The sequence below is a fragment of the Lepidochelys kempii genome, chromosome 9 (assembly GCF_965140265.1).
Source record: "Lepidochelys kempii isolate rLepKem1 chromosome 9, rLepKem1.hap2, whole genome shotgun sequence".
Lineage (NCBI taxonomy): Eukaryota > Metazoa > Chordata > Testudines > Cheloniidae > Lepidochelys > Lepidochelys kempii.
In genome coordinates, this window is record NC_133264.1 from 3,431,014 (window position 1) to 3,453,626 (window position 22,613).

General features: G+C 46.4%; 1 long non-coding RNA gene across 1 annotated transcript; it reads right to left on the reverse strand.

Annotated features, from left to right (window-relative positions):
* Nucleotides 1-959: 959 nt before the first annotated feature.
* Nucleotides 960-22,613, reverse strand: LOC140916844 (uncharacterized). Its single transcript, XR_012160668.1, has 3 exons — nucleotides 22,538-22,613; nucleotides 22,327-22,415; nucleotides 960-1,104 (listed from the first exon to the last, which is right to left on the reverse strand). It is a non-coding gene; the product is annotated as an uncharacterized lncRNA (long non-coding RNA).

Here is a 22,613-nt window from a genome sequence, read left to right on the forward strand (position 1 = left end):
AGACATGAATGTCAGAAAGCCAGATGTTGTCTACTGGTAGTGAATTTTTTTATAATCCTCCAAAATCTGTTAGATCTCATGCAAGGAACTGATTGTACCAAAGCTTAAAAACAAGAACTGCACGCAGTTCCGAGATGGGATTGTACAATATTTGATGCCATATTGATCGCGTTTTGTCATTTAAGAGAATTTTTTTTTAAAATTGAGTGTCCTTCATTTCTTTGTTTTGTACAGCACAACCTTCTGTCTCACCAGGCCTGACCAAGGACCACTGAAGTTCATGGAAAGACCCATATTAACTTCAGTGGCCTTTGGATCTGGCTCTTATACTGATATAAAGGTTCACGACCATAAGGTAATTTATGGTCATTTAAGATCTCATACCTCTATGCATACATGTTACTGTTTCTCTTTAATTGGTCTAATTTAATAGATTTATTTTTGGAATAATTTGTACATGTATCAAGGCAAATTTTTGAAACAAACTGAATAAAAACAGGCATTGAGGACCCCTCCTTGCATTTACCATGTGGGAAATATTTTCTTTACAAGGACAAGGCTTCTTAGCAAGCTCTAGTTATTCTTTCCCTTGTGTTTTCTAGTTGCTTAATTTGTTCTTGCAATATGATTCCCTGATTCCTGGAACTCAGCAACACTCAGAAAAAAATATTCATTGTCCAGTTACACATCTCGAACTAAAAAAAACCCAACCAAACAAACAAAAAAAACAACACACCATGGCAGTTTATTATTAATTACTTTCAAAAAAACCTCTTAAAACTGGGGCTATGTTTATTGTTTATTAGTGTTGCTACAGCAGCAGGCTGGGATTTTTTGCATTTCATGGGTACCACAAGAAGGCAAGTGAAGATTGTAAACAAGAATGGGTTAAGGGCATATACTTTTCCCAGTCTCAGTTTGCATAAGAGAAAAAGAAAAACCACTTACTTCCTGTTGGGTTGATATTATTATGAAAAGTAAACGAACTCTCCAATGTCTCATTCCTTTCCCTCATTAACATACTGGACTTTGCAGCAAGATAGACTTGGCCTCGTAAGGTAATACTAGGATATGCAGCCAGCTCGGTGTCTTGAGAGAGCAGCTCTGTTGCAGAAAATTGGAGATTAATATGCACTCCAGCAAGCTCACCACAATGATTGCAAAGCAGAAACTATAAACTAAGTCTTGGAGATCAAAAGTGTAATCACAGTTAAAAATACAATGAGAACCAGCCTGCCGATGGTAAGAACCCAAGTGACCATAGATGGTACACGACCCTCTCATTGTGCAATCTTCTCTACAAACTACAGTCGTTCTTAATTATTCTTACTCTGCTATCCATATCATCCTGCACAGTCCTGCTGAGAGGTAGCCTTTCCACACAGTCTTCACCCTGTAAAGAGGGCAGCTTTAATTACTCTATAAAGGTATCAGAGCTGTAGTGAGGAGTGTGGTCTACTCAGATTTTTCCATTGGGACCATCTGCTTCATTTTGTGTCATTGTTCAGAGAAGGCAAACAAGTTCAGTTACAAGAAGAACTGATTCGACCTTATCCAAAACTTGAATCAAAGCTCTGGGAGTTCAAAAAAACCCATCCATTAATATTTTTTAAATTATTGTCATTCTGTCTGCACTTCACTGATTTCAGCAGGACAGGAACGGTACTAATTAGGACTGGGCATGAACCAAAATCCAGGATTTGAACATCCCTAAACTATGAAGAAAATTTGAGCAGTATCTGGATGCAGACTTTGTGGCTCACCCCCAACTCTTGCAAAGGGACAAACATTAACTGATTATTAAACTATGGACAGTAAATCCCAGAGACCCCCCGTCCTGTTTGAAAGAATACATTTTGGTGCAACACAGTTACTAGTTTATTATTTGTCGCAAACAGTGTCTAGAGACCTCAGGGGCCCAGACTGCCAATCGCTGCACACACAGAGCGAGAGACGGTTCCAGCCTGAAGGGTTTCCAGGAGGGTAACTATCCCTCTGCTACAGGTGTGAAGCCACGGCACAGACTCTGGGATCCACAGAGATACTGAGGTGCCGAGGGCCCATTTTTAGGCACCACTTCCACCCACAACTCTCCCACTTGGTGGCCACCTAACCCTAGAAGTGCCTAAAGTCACCTGGCTCCTAAGTTTTTTCAGTGAAAGTCCCTTAGATGCCTAAGTTTCTGCCTCTGAGCACACACACTGCTGCCTCTCTCTAGGCACCCACAGGCCTTTCTCCCACTTAAGCCCCAGAGCAATTCCTGAACCGGGTTCATCTGCCTCAGTTGGCCTGATCTGCTAGGCGTGCTCCGAGGTCACCTTGTGCCACACAAGGTGGGAGGGGCAGAGCCCATTGCTGATGTAGGCAGAGGGGGGACTAGAACTAGGGATTTTCGACACCCTGGGTGAGTACCCTAACCACCAGGCTAAGGTTAGCAAGGAGAGTGTCCTCCTGCCCCCACCGACCAGGTGCTTTGTGTAGCACTCGGTGACCTCTGATCGGGGCCCTGCCCATGTAACTTAGGCAGCCAAATGCCCATCTTCCCCTGGTTCATGATGGCACCTCCCTGCAGCCCAGATGTAGGCGCCAAGCTTTGAGAGAGTGGCAGGGCTTAGCACACACTCCTCTCGCCAGCATCTCCCAATAGCTAGCGTCGTAGGCAGCTCCCAGCCTAGCATGTTGGCTTTGCGGATCATATTATAAGGTACCTGTCTCTTCCCATTCATTGTATAGGAGCCTTGTGATTTTCTAGGCACCAAAAAGGTAGGTTCCATGACACTCAGCATCACAATGTCTAAGGCCCTTTTGTGGATCTGGGCCAGCCAGATTATGTGAGTGGCCCATAGTCACACAGAAAGTCTGTGGCAGAGCCAGGAAAAAAAAATCCAGAATTCCTGAGTCTTAACCCAATGCCTTAGCCACAAGATTACTCACCCTTTCTCTTAGGTGGCTAAAAGGTGGGTGCTTAACAACTGTAGTGGTATTTCCATGGGGGTGAACTTCAGATCATGAGCGGGTGCTGTCAGACTAAGAGGAATGCCACAAATTATTCAGATGGTCTGCCCCCCGTTTGAAATATGTTTATCTATCTCCATCCCTCACAGACCTGGGTGTGATGTGACTTTTATCGTCGTCAATTGTTGAGATCTCGCAATGATGAATTGTGAAATCTGATGCCAAAGAAAAGGTTGTTCAGGGTTAAATATTCCTGCCCTGTTATTTTCTTTCTATCCCTCATCTGGAGGTTCATGACTTGGACTCGGCAGGTTGAGATGTACATGGCAGTGATGAAAACCAGCTCTTGCAACAACAACGAAAACCAGCTCTCATGAAATATGGAACAAGAGATTTGCTATTCATTAAAAATAATAGACATTGATGTTTTACGCAAACTAGCAGGGAAAAAACACTTCCCTTTGTTTGCTCTTGTAACAGCTGAAATTCTTGGTGATGGGAGAACATTCATTCTATCCGGGGTCATAAAAGATTCTAAGTGTTTGACAAATTCCCGGCAAGGCATTTAAGGTTAATAGATGGAAAGTACTTAGAATAAGGCTGTAATTGTTTCAAAGGGTCCTGTTCACATTATAAGCAGTGTGAACACAGATCAAATGCCTTGTAAACAGAAGCCGAACACAAGATTAACTATGCTGCGGATTCTCACTGCATCTGTATTTGTTGACAATAAAAGTAATATTTATTGCTCTGAGAATTCACATGGTTGGGGGTAGAGGAGAAACACTAGGTAGCTAGGAATAACATGGGGGAGGAATTAATAAAACTCCAACAGGCGTCTGACTAAAGAGGCCAGGATCCCATCCATCTGGGGCCAAAGGGCAGGGTTCATGGTTGGTTGTTCTGCGGGTTGAGTATGGTGGGGTAGGGACACATTGTAAGAAGGGCATAAATAACAGCTAGTAACTTTCAGACAGCTCGTGCCTTTATGGGGAAATACCCATGCAGGGGTCAGGAAGTGCCACAAGAGGCATGTGATAGGACTTTCCTCTCCTTCGTGGGGAGAAGGGCATGTCAGGGTTTAACCCCACCTCCCTGCTCCTTTCCATTTGCGTGGCAGAAAGTAGGGCCCCTCCTCCCAGCCCTGCAGATCCCCTCAGATCTCAAGGAGCACTGAGTCACCCCTGCAGAGGTGCTGTCCTTCCACATCCGCCGTGGCCCCTCCCTGGCTCTGCCCCAGCTCCCCACTGCAATCTCCTGCACCTCCTGACAGCAGGTGGGGGAGTTCTCACTGCACCGTCCGTGGCTCCTCCAAGGCTGGGAGAGGAAGGGGAGCGATTAGCAATGAGCAGAAGAGGAGGAGTTGTGCTCTGGCTCCCCTCCCCGTGCCTGGGCCTACGGCTCAGCTGCAGCCGCACTGGCAGGGCCTTCCCACTGGTGACTAGCCAGGGACTCTGGGTATGGGTGTGCCCCACCGTGAGGAGGGGCCACAGCAAAGGCCTAAATTCCTGAGCACATGCTGCTTCTCCTGGGGACACAGTGGAAACCCTTCCCCTGCCTGCCTTTCCGCTCACACCTGCCCCCTTTGCAGCTGCCCGAACTCTTGAGCCTGTAGGAAAGAGGCCTGGTGCCCCAGCCCTGGCTGACCACTCTCTCTTTCACATGAGGAGCAGGAGATTTGCGTGCTGAGAGGCCCCTCGCTTGCAGACCCTACGGGCACGTTCTAACCTTATTACTACTATTTGCATCGCTATCAGCACCTGGTGACCCCACCTGAGATAGGTCCCCACTGTGGCCAGACACAGAGTGAGACCGTCCCTGCCTTCCAGAGGTTACAACCCATGTAAACCGAAAGGCGGTTCTGATTGCCACTTCACACATGGCAAACGCAGGCGCAAAGAGCTCAAGTGACTAAACCCATGTCACATGGGGCAGGGCTGTGAAATGAACTCAACTCTCAAGTGCTCGTTTAGCACCATAACCACAAAACCTTCCTTCCTCTCATCCTTTGTTAATACCCTGGCGTTGTCGACCCTGTAACTACAGCGTGCGCGAAGGCTCAGACAGCGTCTGGTTATTTTTGTCTGTCAGCGTAGCATAGCTAGACCTCCCAGGCACTGCAGCTGGAAGGAGACAAAGAACAGGTTCTCTCTTCGGACAGCAGCTTCCCTTTCCTGTGTCTTCAGTGTGGGGACGGTGGCTCTGAGCGGGCAATAGCTCTAATCTATTTGTAATCTGCAATGAATGAAGATGTGCCTCTTTCTCACCAGACTCAAGCTAGATATATTGTGACTAGCTCCACAGCATGAGCACTCACTGATTGTTCATAATGCTCATACGGCACTTCCTGCCTCGGTGGCCTCTAAGGAAAAAAAAAGCCCCCCAATGCGGTGTGTTATGAGCAAATATGCATCAAAACTGTATTCTACTGAGTGGAGCTGGTGACTCTTCAGGGCAAAAACAGATACAATAGTTATAAACTAAGTTATAAACTCTATGGGGGCAGGGACTGTCTTCTATGCTATGTCTAATTAGTTAATCCAATTTATGGGGATGAAAATGAATGAATGAACTAAATAAGCCAGTGCCAAAATCTACATTTGATGAGTTAAGGCTTAGAGTACAGATCTGTGATTTAGGGTAGCATATAATCACACAGGGATGCTGTAATTATCCCCAAACCAAATGTTATACAACAGGTAATTCAGAGTTAAGGATAAACTTAAAAGCAGTACAAACATGTTGATATATGGAAATGCACACTTAGGGCACCCAGATGATCTGAACTCTGCCTTGCAGTGACATCGTGCAATAACCATACCACGAAGGCACGTAGTGCTGGTGGTCCCCAGATTAGGCTGAGCTGATTTTAAAGACATATTAGATTTCCCAACCCTGCCCCTCATGATGTTACTACTGAAACGGCCTTCTAGATGGAATGTGAAACTGAGTAGTCATCTTTTAGGACCCAAACTGAGTAGCGGTCAATAGACAGCATAGATTGACTTTTTCCCATGAGATTTTAAACATTTTGTTTGGCTCAAGACTCTAAGGGATTATTTAGTAATACAAGTTAGGCAAGTTTGTGTTTTTATATATATGCACACGCATAGCAAATATAATCTTAAAACAGATGCTGTCAAGATAAAAATTATGTGTATATAATGATTTTTGTCTTGATGGCATATTTATAGATATGCAACATTTATATGCTGTCAACAAAAATCATTATACACATACATATGTATATATATTATACATAATGATTTTTATCTTGACAACATCTGTTTAAAGATGATTTCCTTGGCTGTGTCTCCAAGATTTGGAGAAGTGTTACTTGGCCCAGTAAGTCATTATTATGGAAACAAACCACAATCTCTTGGGTAGCTCAGTCTACACATGACAGTGTGGATGCCATTTTTACAAGGCTGACTCTGTCCTTCTAATTAACTCCGCTCTCTCCAATGCTAGAAACCTAGCTGCCTCCTGCCAGTACCAGATTGCCCATATTTATGTCAAATCTGTCACAGAGCTCATGTTAGCGGGCAGTGAGTAGCCACCTCATCTCCTCCTGTATGTCCAAAAAGAAAAGGAGTATTTATGGCACCTTAGAGACTAACAAATTTATTTGAGCATAAGTATGTCCAAAGTGTTTCTTTCCCCAGCCCTTCCCCACAGATTAAGACGAAAAAGAGAACACTGAGCTGCCTAAATCACTGTGATCTAACGAAGAGATGTCACCTTTTGTCCCAAGAGCAATCACAGACATAATGAGCAATGTCAATCATTCAGTGTAAGGGTGACTCTTTTCAAAAATATTTTCTTTAGCTGATTTTTCCATTAGACTCTTGAGCTCTTTGGCATATTTGTTTTCTGACTTAAATTAAATGTGAAATTCACTGTTTCTTGGGGGAAAAAAATCTTTATATATATAACAACACACAAAGGATAGTGTGATGAACTGAGTGTATGTGAGAGAGAGAGAGTGTGTGTGCAGCATTGCCATCTACTGGATAGAATCAGGAATATTCAGTTGTATGTCCTAGTCCCTATACTGTTACCAGCAAAGAGAAATGCACAAAGAGCCAGGGAAGTTGCACACACACACACACACACACACACACAACACTACCTTTTGGAATATGGGTTCTCAATCTAGGGGTTGCAACTCCTGGGGTGGGGTGACAAACACATTAAAGGGGGTCATGACCACTCTTCTTTTCTTCACGACTAAGTGAGTGGGACACCTTCAAACCATGGGGGAGAGGAGCCTTCTACTGTTGGGGAAAAAAAGGGCTCGTGGTATGGAAAATGTTGAGAACCACTGCCTCTGAGGAATAGGCGTAAATAACTTAACTTTATGCTTTCCACTCAGGAGAATAGCAATTGCCAGGTCAAACCAGTGGCCCAGCTAGACTAGTACGTCTCCAGCAGTGGCCAGGCAGAAGGTACAAGAACCCCATAGTGGACAGTCGTGGAATAGCCAGCCAGTAGGAGTTGTTTCCTTCCAACACGATTAGTTAGAGATTGACCTGAAGCAGGAGGGTTTCTATCCCTTCTGTTTTCATTTTCTATTTGCTTTTATCCTTGCAAAAAATTATTAGACATCTAGCATGTCTATAAGGAAGTGTAGGTTTGTTTGCATGTATATTAACTGTATCAAAGTCAATAAAGATAACAAGCTTGAAGTCAAACAGATCTTTTTGCCACTCCAGGGGAAGTTCTGTGTCATTGGAAAAACAGGTTTCAACTCCTAGCAGATCAGGAAGAGGTCAGGTCCTACATTCCCAAGTTGTATACCGTTACAACGTACCAACAAAACCTCTGCCAGGATTCACTCCTACTAGGTGACCTGCTGTTTTAAGAGATTGCCTCACTGTATCTCCAAATGTAGCAAGTACCGTTCTCCTCCACCGGCAGTGGAAGGCTGTCTCCATTATTATCAAACCACCAGTTTTTGTGGGTCACTTCAGACAGGTTTCCCTGCCTGTCTATATTCATACACAACAGAATTAAGAAAATTCTGCTCTTTTAAAATGGCCTGTATGGGCCAGCTCATATGTCTCATTACAGCCCAATGTCTTGCCACCCAGATGATCTACAGCCCAGACTAGAGGTTGGTCTTTCTTGGTCTATGACTCGTTTTCATCTCCAGAATTTCTATTCCTTCATCACTCACAAGCCTAAATAATATGGCAGTTTACGTTAAGCTTCCTTTATGGACCCGTGCTGGAGCCGTTTGTCAGCCGGCTGTAACTCCCTTTGTTCAGCAGCTTCTGAATGAGTTTCAGGAATGGCTTTGTGACCTCTGAAAACACATCAGTTTGAAGCCTCCAACATTGAGCAAACAAGTTTTTACTTTTTAAAGAGATGATTCTGCTTTGTTGGATACAAAACGTCATGCAGTAGGGTCATCTAAGAAGCTGTTGCAGATACAGGGGAATTTGGCACACGAACGCTTCAATGCTGTCTGAAAGGAGCACCTGATAAGCATGGAGGATGGTATAAGAACTACACCGAATGTTGCCTAAGCTCCGGGCATGGTGTGACACCGGCTGCCTGTCCTGTTAATTCCAGTCACTAGGGAAGATGGGATGTGTACTAAAGGATTACAGAATCTCCCAAGGTTCAACGTGTATCATGTTGGGAGACAGGTGATTGGGTACAGAACATTCTGCTCTACGGTCCTCGTTAACATCCATCCCAGCTCATTAGTGACCAACGGTGAAATCCTGGCCCCACTCAGCAAAATTCCTGCTGAGTTCAAAGGGGCCAGGACTTCAGCCAAAATGTTTCTGCTATGTGATAACAGCTCTGTAACCAGCATAGGTGGTTCTCAGTCCAGTTTGCAGCAGCAAACTCCAGCAAACACACATCTGACATAATTACCACCCTTGGTGGCTGTTGCAGGTGAGAGGCGAAGAGTCAATGGGCCATGGAGGTCCTGCCTACGAAGGTATCTGTTGGATGCCAGTGGATAGGCATAGGCAGGGTATGGAGACACATGGATAGCAGTCTCTAGCGCTGTCAACCCAATACAAGGTAACATCCTGATGCCCTTATTAGGGCAAAACTCTCAGTGAAGTCCCGGGCCCGATTGTGCTCTGTCTACAGGGATAACGGAGGTTTTACTTGTGCAGTCCAGCAACATGAGAGGAGAATCAGGCCATTGGCAGATTGGTCTGAGCAGGGACTTTAGGATTTGGCCAAAAAGACAGAAAACTTTCATCAAAGTATAACTCCGTGAACTCCATGTACTGGGGGAAACTGATATCCAAACATCTCCCTGGTAACCGCATAACTTTCAGCTGCCCTCTCTTCCCAGCAACCTTCCAGCTGTTGGAGCCACCTTTCCTTCCCAGTCCACACCAAGCTGCTGCGGACTCACTTTGCTTGCTGCTAAGTAGTTGCAGGAGGAATGCTGACACAGGATACCCATGCTGGAGGCCATGGTATTTATGCTAAAGAAACAAGCCCCACATCACTCTAAGCTGCCCTCTGCTGCCATTTCTCTTCTGTTCCCCTGGGGGCAGTTAGCCAGGCATGCCAAGAGCTGCCTGGTCCCTGGCCAGCCAACGATAGATTGTGCCAAAATATCCACGTGTTAAATGTCTTTGGAGTTTTTATTGTCAGCCCAACAAACATCAGAACAGAAATAAAATTGACTTGCGCAAGTTCCCCTTCTCACTGGGGTGAGTAACACTAATTCCCCTTTGGAACTGCGATGTGAGCTCCTAAGCCTCTTAGGCACCTTTGGAAAATTGTACACAGTCATTCTGTGCCTCAGTTTCCCCATCTGTAAAACAGAGATAATCACGTCCCGCTCTCCTTTGTAAAGACCTTTGAGATCTAACCTTTGGCTCAAAAGTACTGTGCAACTTCTGAGGGCTATTCATCATACTGCCCCCACTAAGCACATGCTCCAGCACCACTGGAATAAAAACCTCTCTGACAAGCAGAATATAATTATTGTAACAGAAATCAGTACGTGCAAGTGATGCCTTGCATTCATCAGCTCAGCATACAAAATAAACCATCTGTGCACAGTTCCCAAGCTCAGGCACCATGGTTCGTTTGTGCTGGATGAAGACAACCCCTTAATTTGCCAGCTAGATGAGAACAGTAGGATTGCAGATGCCTAGCTGATTGGGAGAGCATTATGCTTTGTGCTAATGAAACGGATAGGATCCACACGTATTATAACAGAGAAAAGCCCAACACGTAAGGTCAGCTGTCGGTACCTTTCCATCTGGGAGCAGGCAGCCGGATGCCACAGTAGCAGAGAAAAGTAAAGGGCTTGGCATTTAACTGGCCCATAATAAAGCATTTACAATACACAGTCCCTTATACAAGTAACTGGACTCTGTATTTTAGGGATAAAATTATGGTGAGCTGAGTGCAGGGCTGAGCACAAAGAACGCCCAAGTCTCTACCCTGATTCTAACACAGTCTGCCTTTGAGGCTGTAGGCAAGTCATAGTGCATCTCTGCCTCAGTTTCCCTCACTGTGTGATGGTAAATAAAGATAAAGCACTTTCAAGATGAAAAGGACCATCTGAGTGACAGGTATTGTTATTACTTGACATTTGTGCCGTATTTAATTTCGGGAATGAATAACTGCCACATCTGGAGTCGTTCCAGAGTAAACCAATGCATGAACATTTCACATGATTCTCCCCTGCCTAGAGGCTTGTGTCATCATTTGTATTTCTGTAAAATGAGTGCAAGATGGGTGTAAGATGCCATCATATCTTTGCACACCTCTGCAACGTGGATGCAAAATGATACTATTCTCCTACGTTAAGGTTTGATATGCACTTTGCACAGATGTAAGTGATAACAAGTTGCAAGGGAATGGAAAATTGGGCTGATTCATGCATCCCATTCAAGAAACTGCTACTAAACAGCACATAACGTCCTCGCCCAGGTTCAAACATCAATCTACTCCCCTATATCAAATCTGTCATAGATAAAGCCACGTGTGTATTCCTGAAAGCTTTCAGAAGTCAGAGGAGCATTGAAAGAATCATCAAATCCTCCCATGCACACACCCTTCACCAAAGGATTGCAGAGCCAGTTTCAGCCCCTGGATTTCCACTTTCAAAGTTTTAATCTGAGATCTCGTTAGAAAAATATACAGAGGAACTAAAGCCCCACTCAGTGGGCTATTCCATGAATATCCTTTTCCTGAGGGCTTCCTGGGAAGTAACTGAAACCCTAGCATAACTCCGAGCCTTGCACAGTCACACGAGGGTACATTGTGCTTTCGGTATCATGGCACAAGGACCCACCATCTGGAGTATGGCAAACTCTGACTTTTGGGTTCCTCCAGTGAGCAGTTGAATCTGAATTTCTGCCCAGTCTGTTTGATGGTGACACAGTCTCTGTGGCCTCTTCTGGCCTTTTGTTGATGTTGTTGTTTTGCTCTTGGGGGCCTAGCTTCACAATGCAACTTGATTCCCAAATGCAATTACCGGAGGGTGTGGTGGGGCAGGATCATGTTAAACTCACCCTTAAGAATAAGGATCAAATGCTTACAGAAATGTGGTGAGTGCTTTTGTGCAGTCCATCTAGTTCGTTCTCAGTTTGGGGATTTTCTTGGATCCGTTGGTGCTTCTGGATTCTTAGGTAGCTGTGGTGACCCATTTAAAAAAAAATGATTAGTGGTGATTAAAAAGGAAAGGCAAAAGTTGTCATTGTGCTTGAGTGCTTGATGCAGGACATGGTGAAGACCAGTGAAATCATAATGGAATTTTAAACAAGGCTGGAGCAATTAGGCTTGCTGTTTCCAAATGAATGCAGGCACACTGTAAAACACTTATTCACTGGTTTATTTTCTGCACTACTGCATACAACAGTTGCTTTTGTTTTTCTCTGCAGTGTCCCTTTGAAGATGCTCAAGTTGGCAAAACTGTAATGAGTCCACTAGTGTTCACATGTGGCTTTTCAGTCATTCCTGACAGTATTTAATGAGCCTGCATCAGAGGAATTGCTTCCAAGCAACATATGTTTCTTTCTTTCTCTCTGAGTCTCTCCAGGATTTGGAGATGCCCCCCCAGGAACAAAGAAACCTGAACTGTGGGGAAATTCAGAAGCAGATCTGATTCTGGGTCCAAGCTTCACCAACTGGCCCTATCCCCGTAGAGGGTCGAACTAAAAACCTGGATCAGAATTCCCTTGGGATTTTGAAAACGTTCCAGTCCAGAGCCACTTCTGAGCTTGTGGCTAGAGCTCCCCTCTACCAGAGGCTCTTTTGAAATAAGGCATTATTATGAATTGCTTTTATTACCATAGCATGGTATGGAGCCCTAATCATGAACCAGGACCGAGCTGGCCATGTGCTGTACAAACACAGAACAAAAAGATGGACCCTGCCTGAAAGAGTTTATAAGCGAAGGTATATAGTTTCCCTCCACAGCACTTGTTCCTTCATTCACAAAGATTTCAGAGAGAAGGTGGTGAGGCTGGAGGGCAGGGATCATCACTAAAGGCCATTTGACATTTTGGACATATTTGTTTCAATGGTATAAAAGACATTCCCTCAGCCTGCAGGACAGGTGGGAATTCAGAATGCAGGACTGGACCTCCTCTGTGGGTAGAGGGGCTTCTCCCTCTGGGACTGCCCAGCTGGTGTGATTCACCAGGACTCAATTCTTGTTAGAGGTTTTTAAGAGAACATGATGTGTCTCATGGGATGCACACTTAGAAAGAACCCATGAGTCTGTAGCACAAGGCGCACAGCCTGCAAAAGTAGTCGTGCAACTCACGAGTAATTGCAAAGCTTACATTTCTGGGCACGTACAGGTTGCACCACAAGATGGAGCCCTCACTACAATAATAACGTATTTCAGGGTAGCAGCCGTGTTAGTCTGTATCTGCAAAAAGAAAAGGAGGACTTGTGGCACTTTAGAGACTAACCAATTTATTTGAGCATAAGCTTTGGTGAGCTACAGCACACTTCATCGGATGCATTCAGTGGAAAATACAGTGGGGAGATTTTATATACACAGAGAACATGAAACAATGGGCGTTACCATACCCACTGTAAGGAGAGTGATTACTTAAGATGAGCGATTACCAGCAGGAGGGGCGGGGGGGGGGGGAAGGAGGAGAAAAAAACCCTTCTGTAGTGATAATTAAGGTGGGCCATTTCCAGCGGTTGACAAGAACGTGTGAGGAACAGTGGGGGGAGGGAGGGGGAATAAACATGGGGAAATAGTTTTACTTTGTGTAATGACACATCCACTCCCAGTCTTTATTCAAGCCTAAGTTAATGGTGTCCAGTTTGCAAATTAATTCCAATTCAGCAGTCTCTTGCTGGAGTCTGTTTTTGAAGTTTTTTTGTTGAAGAATTGCCACTTTTAGGTCTGTAATCGAGTGACCAAAGAGATTGAAGTGTTCTCCGACTGGTTTGTGAATGTTATAATTCTTGACATCTGATTTGTGTCCATTGATTCTTTTACGTAGAGATTGTCCAGTTTGGCCAATGTACATGGCAGAGGGGCATTGCTGGCACATGATGGCATCTATCACATTGGTAGATGTGCAGGTGAACGAGCCTCTGATAGTGTGGCTGATGTGACTGGGCCCTATGATGGTGTCCCCTGAATAGATATGTGGACACATTTGGCAACGGGCTTTGTTGCAAGGATAGGTTCCTGGGTTAGTGTTTTTGTTGTGTGGTGTGTGCTTGCTGGTGAGTATTTGCTTCAGGTTGGGGGGTTGTCTGTAAGCAAGGACTGGCCTGTCTCCCAAGATCTGTGAGAGTGATGGGTCATCCTTCAGGATAGGTTGTAGATCCTTGATGATGCGTTGGAGAGGTTTTAGCTGGAGGCTAAAGGTGATGGCTAGTGGCATTCTGTTATTTTCTTTGTTGGGCCTGTCCTGTAATAGGTAACTTCTGGGTACTCTTCTGGCTCTGTCAATCTGTTTCTTCACTTCAGCAGGTGGGTACTGTAGTTGTAAGAATGCTTGATAGAGATCTTGTAGGTGTTGGTCTCTGCCTGAGGGGTTGGAGCAAATATGGTTGTATAGTAGAGCTTGGCTGTAGACAACAGATTGTGTGGTGTGGTCTGGATGAAAGCTGGAGGCATGTAGGTAAGCATTGCGGTCAGTAGGTTTCCGGTATAGGGTGGTGTTTATGTGACCATCCCTTATTAGCACCATAGAGTCCAGGAAGTGGATCTCTTGTGTGGACTGGTCCAGGCTGAGGTTCATGGTGGGATAGAAATTGTTGAAATCATGGCGGAATTCCTCAAGGGCTTCTGTTCCATGGGTCCAGATGATGACGATGTCATCAATATAGCGCAAGTAGAATAGGGGCGTTAGGGGACAAGAGCTGAGGAAGTGTTGTTCTAAGTCAGCCATAAAAATGTTGGCATACTGTAGGGCCATGCGGGTACCCATAGCAGTGCCGCTGATTTGAAGGTATACATTGTCCCCAAATATGAAGTAGTTATGGGTGAGGACAAAGTCACAAAGTTCAGCCACCAGGTTTGCTGTGACATTATCGGGGATACTGTTCCTGACGGCTTGTCATCCACCTTTGTGTGGAATGTTGGTGTAGAGGCTTCTACATCCATAGTGGCCAGGATGGTGTTTTCAGGAAGATCACCGATGGATTGTAGTTTCCTCAGGAAGTCAGTGGTGTCTCGAAGATAGCTGGGAGTGCTGGTAGCGTAGGGCCTGAGGAGGGAGTCTACATAGCCAGACAATCTTGCTGTCACGGTGCCAATGCCTGAGATGATGGGACGCCCAGGATTTCCAGGTTTATGGATCCTGGGTAGCAGATAGAATACCCCAGGTCGGGGTTCCAGGGGTGTGTCTGTGAGGATTTGTTCTTTTGCTTTTTCAGGGAGTTTCTTGAGCAAATGCTGTAGTTTCTTTTGGTAACCCTCAGTGGGATCAGAGGGTAATGGCTTGTAGAAAGTGGTGTTGGAGAGCTGCCGAGCAGCCTCTTGTTCACATTTTGACCTATTCATGATGACAACAGCACCTCCTTTGTCAGCCTTTTTGATTATGATGTCAGAGATGTTTCTGAGGCTGTGGATGGCATTGTGTTCTGCAAAACTGAGGTTATGGGGCAAGTGATGCTGCTTTTCCACAATTTCAGCCCGTGCACGTCGGCGGAAGCACTCTATGTAGAAGTCCAGTCTGCTGTTTTGACCTTCAGGAGGAGTCCACCTAGAATCCTTCTTTTTGTAATGTTGGTAGGAAGGTCTCTGTGGGTTAGTATGTTGTTCAGAGGTGTGTTGGAAATATTCCTTGAGTCGGAGACGTCGAAAATAGGATTCTAGGTCACCACAGAACTGTATCATGTTTGTGGGCATAGAGGGGCAGAAGGAGAGGCCCCGAGTTAGGACAGATTCTTCTGCTGGGCTAAGAGTATAGTTGGGTAGATTAACAATATTGCTGGGTGGGTTAAGGGAACCACTGTTGTGGCCCCTTGTGGCATGTAGTAGTTTAGACAGTTTAGTGTCCTTTTTCTTTTGTAGAGAAGCAAACTGTGTGTTGTAAATGGCTTGTCTAGTTTTTGTAAAGTCCAGCCACGAGGAAGTTGGTGTGGAAGATTGTTTTTTTATGAGAGTATCCAGCTTTGAGAGCTCAAAGACGCAGTCATGTAGAATGAGAAGCAGTTCTGCAACAGATGGGTACTTCGGTAGGCTCCAATGAGAACTGGATAAGCACTGGTATAAGTACTGAGATAGGGAGATAGCTCTATGCAAATATTAGGGTGCTGCAAAGGTTCAAGTACTTTGATCTTTCTGTTAAACTAAAGTTACTAACTGCTGTGTGTTCCCTACTCCAGCTGTTTCCACTGACTGGCACATAGAACCCACCACTTAAGGATCCTTTAAAAAAAAAAAAAAACTTTTTACAGACTATAAATTATGCCTAAGCTCAGGCCTCCTCCCAGATCACATTTACACCAGTGAAACTTCACTTATGTCCATGGAGTGTCTGTGAATTTGCTCCACTGTCGGTCAGATCGGGGCACACTTTGGAGGGAGCTTGAAGTAGAAAGTCTGGGGAGAAGTACAAGCCTAGGGGAACAGAGCCTTGGAAAAAAGGCACAAGATGAAGAATAAGGGACCCTGGGGCTGGGAAACTTTGGGAAATGCTACCAAAAAGTGTGTCCCCTGGGGCCTTGCTCACAGGTTTTTTTCTGGGATACCCTGAGGCAGGCTGGAGGAGGTGGATTTAATGGTAAGCAGCCCTCGGGCAAAGTACAGCAGGGTAAGTGGTTCCACTCTTGGACACAGCACCCCTGGTGTCAAAGTGTGCATTGCCAGGGTTGTCCTGTTGACCTCTTCTTTGACCCTGTGAGGCCCTGTCTCTGTTCAGTTCTTCAGTGGCCTAGCTCTCCAGCCAGGTCACCTTTTACCTTCAGTCCCCTTCCAAGATAAGGAAAGTGCAACCAGAAATCCAAATAAGTATCCAAACAAACCATACTTCAACCCCGCTTGGGCAAGGCTGAAGTACCCTGGTCTTTACCCCTAACTCTGGGGTCCTGCAGAGTTCTTCAATGCCTCAGACTGAGCACTGCCTCCCAGGGCCTTCTCCCTGGAGTCTCTTTGGGGAAGATATTGCAATCTCATGCCATACCTTGGGGGGCCATATTGTATTAAGTTTATGTAACACTATGGGCTGGGATTGTATGCAACTCCAGTGGGGAGGGTTACCACAGCTCCTCCAGAACCAAAGACTCTGTGTGTGTGTGTGTGGGGGGGGGGGGGTAATCAAGGTGAATCACTCAGCCTGAAAACCCCTCCCAAGAGGTACCACCCTGGACTGGTTTGCACAGAATGTTTCAAACTGTATTTTCCAGAGACCAACAGGCCAAGAAAGGGCTTTTGGCCTAAAAAGGCTGTGTTCAAATTGACTCGGGGCCTTCTTTCTGACCCAGCTTAGAAAGAGCTGCAGGCTCATGTGTAGCCGGCAACGTACTGTTCAGACCCAAGCACAGACAGAAAGCAAAGCCCAGGCACTGGCCTGTAGGGAGCCTGGCTGGCTGCGGAGATCACAGTGTGAGGCACGGGGCTAGGACACTCCCGGTCAGAAGGCCCTGCCCAGAGACCGGTGGTGGTTGGAGATCTGAGGCCTTACTGGGGCACTCCTGGAGTGGCCCATGGAGGGGGAAGAGGCAAAGGGGGTGGGGAAGAGATACAAATGCCATTATCCTGAAACCTCAACACTCTTTTCCTCCTGACGCATTTCCCGCTGCCTCCCCTCCCCAGAGCATCTAGCAGCTTCTCCCAGGCACCTCACCTTCTCTCTGTAGGTTCTCCTCAGCCTCCCTTCACTAGGCCCTTCCCAGCGAGCAGGAGCACCCTACCTCAGCTCCCCGCTCTCCCGGTGTATGCCTCCCTGAGTCTCTCACAGCTGGGATCCCTAGCTGTAATTAACTCCCAGATCAAGACGAGCTGGAGTATTACTGCTACACTAAAGCAAGGCTGAACCTGACTCCCCGCACAGGACCAGTCAGTGACACTGGGACTATCTGAGATCAGAGGAGATGCCTGCTTTATTGTCTAGGGCCCCTTGGCTAGCACTTGCAGCAGATGGAAGGCCAAGGTCCCTTACCTCCGCAGAGAAGCCACTTAGTGTTCTATATCCCTTCAGTTATGGTGGTGAACTGCTGAGGGAACGGGAGAAAGTCAAACAGTCCCTGGAGCAAGAGCTTTGGCCCAGAGAGGACTTTGTGAACCCTTGCTCCAGGCCCTAGAGAGAGGCTGAGGCCCAGGGAGGATGAGACAGGGCTCAGGGCTCTATCTGCTGAAGACTTTTTGTTTCATGTGGACTTTCATTTATCCCAGAAGAGGTGGAGTTTTCAGTTTGTCTGAAGGGTTAAACTACCCTCCCAGAACAAGGGAGGCTGTGCCTGGCGAGGGAAGAGGCAAGCTGCTATTATAAGGAGAAGCAGGCAGGAAGCATTGTTTCTTCTGCTTTGGCTGAAATAGCCTCTGAATAGTCTGCAGTGGTGGTTTTGCAATGATCTAATCTGCAGGTAACAGGGGCCTGAGCAAGGGTACTGAGGCCCGCAGCTGCAAGGGAAGGAGTGCAGTGTAAGGGCTGTGCAGAGACGTACCTCATCAGCGAGCATTTCTTGCCAGCTAACCACTTCCCCATCAAAACTTCACAGCCAGCCAGCCAGCTAAATAACAATTGTAAAGCTAAAAACTGGTTTGTCTGCCCCTCCCCCCGTTATAGCTCACAAGCCAAGTTTGTGGCCCCAGCTGGTATAATAAGGGATCTCTCCCCCATTTGATGGGAGGAAGAAAGGATCACAAGTGGTTCTTTCTCAGCCTGGCAGAGGGCAATACACCCTTGAGGGCACTGTACTGCCATTATTAGTTTATTTCAAAGCCATTGCCTGTCTAGGGCTCTCTTTAATCCTTGGGTAGCTGGCATGCTGCCATCTCACCTCCAAGAGCCTTGACCCACAGTAAGAAACTTCCTGGCAGTGAGAGCTTTCTTAGAATGGGGAACGATCTCCTGAAGAAGCCGTGGATGCCTCGTGGCATTTAACACGAGACTGGATAAAGAACCCCCAAAATGTACGGGAAGGGGTAGAGATGGGCTCATGGTGCAAAAGTAGCCTCTAGATCTGGATTTCTAATGTCACAAAGTAGGGGGAAGTTTGGATCTAGTGGTTTGGTTTGGCTTATCATAAAGGCCAGGACTGCTTGCAAAATTTGGAACTGGACCTGGGTTTGGATTTCAGATTTCCCCAAAGTGCAGATGTATTCAGACCTGGGAGGGTTGGTTGGTTCCCATCCATCTCTAATGGGGAACTGTGATGGTTTGTGGTTCCCCCAGGCAAGCAAGGGGTTCAGTCACCATCTGCCTTGTAAGCCCAGGGGGGCTGTGGTTATGGCAGCTGTGGTCCAGAGCTCTGATGCCCAGAAACCTCACCCTGGCTTTGCCCAACCTGGTTACTCCTGGCACAGTGACCTAAGTACCCTTCCAGCCGCGGCGGGGGGGGGGGGGGGGGCTTCCCCCTCTATGGCCCTGTCCCTGTCCCCCCTCTTCCCTCCTGGCCCTGCCCCTAGCCAAATCAGAAGCTGGAGCAAGACCAGGGAGCTGTGGACCTGCCACCTCTCTGGGTTGTGGGGGCCCAAGAGCAGCCCTCAGCCCATGTCCCCGGCCACCAGACCCTCCATCCAGGGCAAGTGGAGAGTCCGTGGCTCTCTACAGCTGCTGGCCTGGCTGGGGGACGGGGCCTCAGGGACCTGTGGCAAAAAGTGGATGGGTCAGGTCTGTCCACTTTCAAAAAGTGGGAGGGCCTTGGCCCCATCTGTTCCAGCGCTCCTGCTTCCAGCCCTGAATTCACCCCCAAATCATCCTACTGTAGGGACTAGGCCCCGTCACTGGACCCTCACAGCTAAGGTGTCAAGTTCACTTCCTCTATAGGGACAGTAGAACACTCCGACCTGTCAGCTTTCTAGAAGCACACGGGTCACTGAACTTACACAACGCTGATGATTTATAATGAAAGCAAACCCAGCTGATTAACAGAACAACACCGATTAAGTGACACCAAGTAAAAGCGATACAGGTAGAATGGTTACAAGCCAATAAAAGTGAAAATGCCCATCTAAAAGACTGGAGCTTAATTTAGCAAGATACCATCTTTGTTCAAGATGGTTTCTCTTGTCCCCAGTCACCTTTCCAGCTTTCATTGGCCAGGATCCATCCCAGAGATCAAATTGCTTGGTTTCTGGGTCTCCTCAAGTGAAGGATTAAGAAAGAATCTGTGTTCCGTATATCTCCAAAGGGATTGTCTTTGTCTCACAAGTCAGGAAGGGCGTCTGAGGATTCAGTCTCCTGGGGCTTTCTGGGGTGCAGGAGCCATGTTAATTCTGTGTCTCTCGAGTTCAGGATCAGGATAACCCCATGGCTTTGTTTAAACCCAATATGTAAATTGAGATAAACTCACATTCCTTTGTCGAGGACAGAGCTGCTTATCACTTTTATCTAGGATCGTGGTTGTCTGGTCTTAACCATGGATTAGTAACATCCTCCCGAGGGAATTCAGAACTGCACATAGAACATTAACGTGTGTTTTTTACAATGTTAATCACCAGCGTGGTACCTGACACAATACCTTTGGGATAAATTCCCTGATGACAGAGTGTTGTGTATAGTGAGTCGGTTGGGTCTGATGAGAAACAGCATACGCAATGGTATGCCATTGGGCATGAAGGGCTCTTTGGGTCACAGGACTAAACCTGTCCTGACAGGGAGAAGGACTAGATGACCTAATGGGTCTTTTCCATCTCCACATTTCAGGATTCTGTGCCGTAAACCTGCTCAGTGAATTTCCTTTCGTAATCTCAGTGTTCCCATAGCCATGGAGGAGCAGGCAGGTGCTGAGGGGCTGCAGCGTGACGAGGGCTGGGGTGGAGATTGAGGCAGAAGTCCTGCAGAAAGCCAGAGACATCTGCAAAAGAAGGGCCTGTGGCCCTAGGAGGGAGACAGTTTTGCCTCCTGCATTGAGATTCGGCTCATAGGTGCCTCCCAGGGGGTCAGGAGAGAGAGTTGCCCAGGGTGCTCCCTGGCTTTGGCAGCGCCATTAGCCTATCCGCGGATGAATGGGGCCCTTAGAAAAGGCGAGCAATATTTTTTTCCCCTTCCTGCACATATTCAGAGATGCAGATTTTTTCCCTCTCTTTGGGCTTCTTTCATTTGTGATTTCTAATCATCATTCTGCTCTCCTTTCCCCCCTTTTCTTCCCTTCTCATTTGTGAGCCGCCCCCAGGGCTTGGCATCACTCCAGACCCAATGAACTCTAGAAGGGTTTTTTTTCCCATTTTTTTCCTTCCTTCTTCTCCTCTCTATTCAAGCTGAACTTGTGGACAAACTAAACCCTGGCACTAGGTTATTGTGTCCCACCCCCACTTCCCATCGGAGGATTGTGAGAGAGGATTAAACTAATCGTGTATACTGGCTCGCTCCCTCATCAATGCTCTTGTCTTGTCCTGGACTCTGGTCATGCCACAAAATGGTATGGAAGTGTAACGCACCACCAGCATGTTACTGCAGTCACTGCCTATACACATTAATTCAGCAGAAGCAGCCGGACATGGAGGGCTGGTTCTGTATTGTTCAATGTCGACAGATTCACCAAAAGCAATCCTTGTTAAAAAAAAATGATCTAGATTTGTAGTTTACTGTTATAGGGAGTGGGACAAGTGTGCCAGTAGCCGGTCGTTTAAGTGGTTGTGGATTGGCTTATTTGTTAATTAACACTTAAGCAAAGAGAATCGGAAGCTGTGCAGTGAGGGGAGGGAGTTGCAGAGAGCGGAAATACTGTGAATTTAACATCAACATCTGGGACTTCATTTGATTCCTTTCCAGGACCCAATCCATACTGACAATAAGCAGCAGCAGTCACCTGCTGGGCATAATCACTCTGCTGCTGGAAGCAATAATAACCTGTACTCCTCACACAGAGTTTTGCATCAACAGGTATCAGAGCGCTCCTCAAAGGAAGACAAGCATTGTTGTTGCCATTTTACAGCTGGGGAAACTGAGGTGCAGGAAGTGATTTGTCCCAGCTCACACCAGGAAGCAAATGGATGTGCTGGGAATAGAGCCCAGATCTTCTGACTAATACTTTGGTGCTCTGGCCATTGAAAATACTGGCTCCCTGCTACTGACCATGGTTACCAGACAGCTCTGAAGGGATGATTCAAAGACTTTTGATGGGTTCTCCATCACTGCCCATTTGTAAATCAAGACTGGATATTTTCCTAGAAGAGAGGTTCCAGTTCACACAGGAATTATTCTGGGGATGTTCTGTGGCCTATGTTATGCAGGGGGAGGTCAGGCTAGATGATCACAGGAGTCCTTGATTCTAGAACCATTCTCATTAAAGAAAGCTGTGTGTAGACCAGTACCACGTTTCATTGACTGGCACAGAGCACCTTCCATTCAAGGGTCTCAGAATGCTCAGCAGACACTAAGGCTCCCAATTCACCAAAGCACTTAAGCATGTGGTCAAGACATGACTTCAGTGAAACTTAAGCATGTGAGAGCTTGTTTGTCTAGGGGCCTAACTGATTAAATTTCCCAACCTCCCTGTGAGGTAGGTGAGAATTAAACAGATAATTGCACAGAGGGCAGAAAGGAATAAAATTATGTAAATGTGGATCGGGGGTGTGTGGAATTTTTAAGCACTCCCCTTTCTGGAGGATTAAGGTACAGGACTATGGGTCATGAGGTGCAGATACTATTCCCAGCTCTGCCAGAAACTTCCTCTGGGGCAAGCCACTTAGCCTCTCTCTGCCTCAGTTTCTAATCTTTGTGTATATATTTCCTGTTCAAGCCAGATAGCAATATGACACAGACCATCAACACAGTGGCTTACCATGCTGAACCTGGGGTTCTGATCAGAGCTTCTGCACACAATACGTTATCTAAGATGTGTCTTCTAAATACAACCACTGGTGTGAGTACCTGAGGAAAGAGGAAAACATGCTGGATGAAGTTAGCTGATTTGGAGGGGGGGAAACATAGGGGAACTTCTCTCTGAGCTGTCACAGGTGAGACGCTCAGAGGGAACTCATTGCAATTCACACCTCATAATCTCAGTTCAAGACCCTTTTGCTGAACGCTGATGGTGAGAGGAGAGATCCAGTTCTACTGATATTGTCT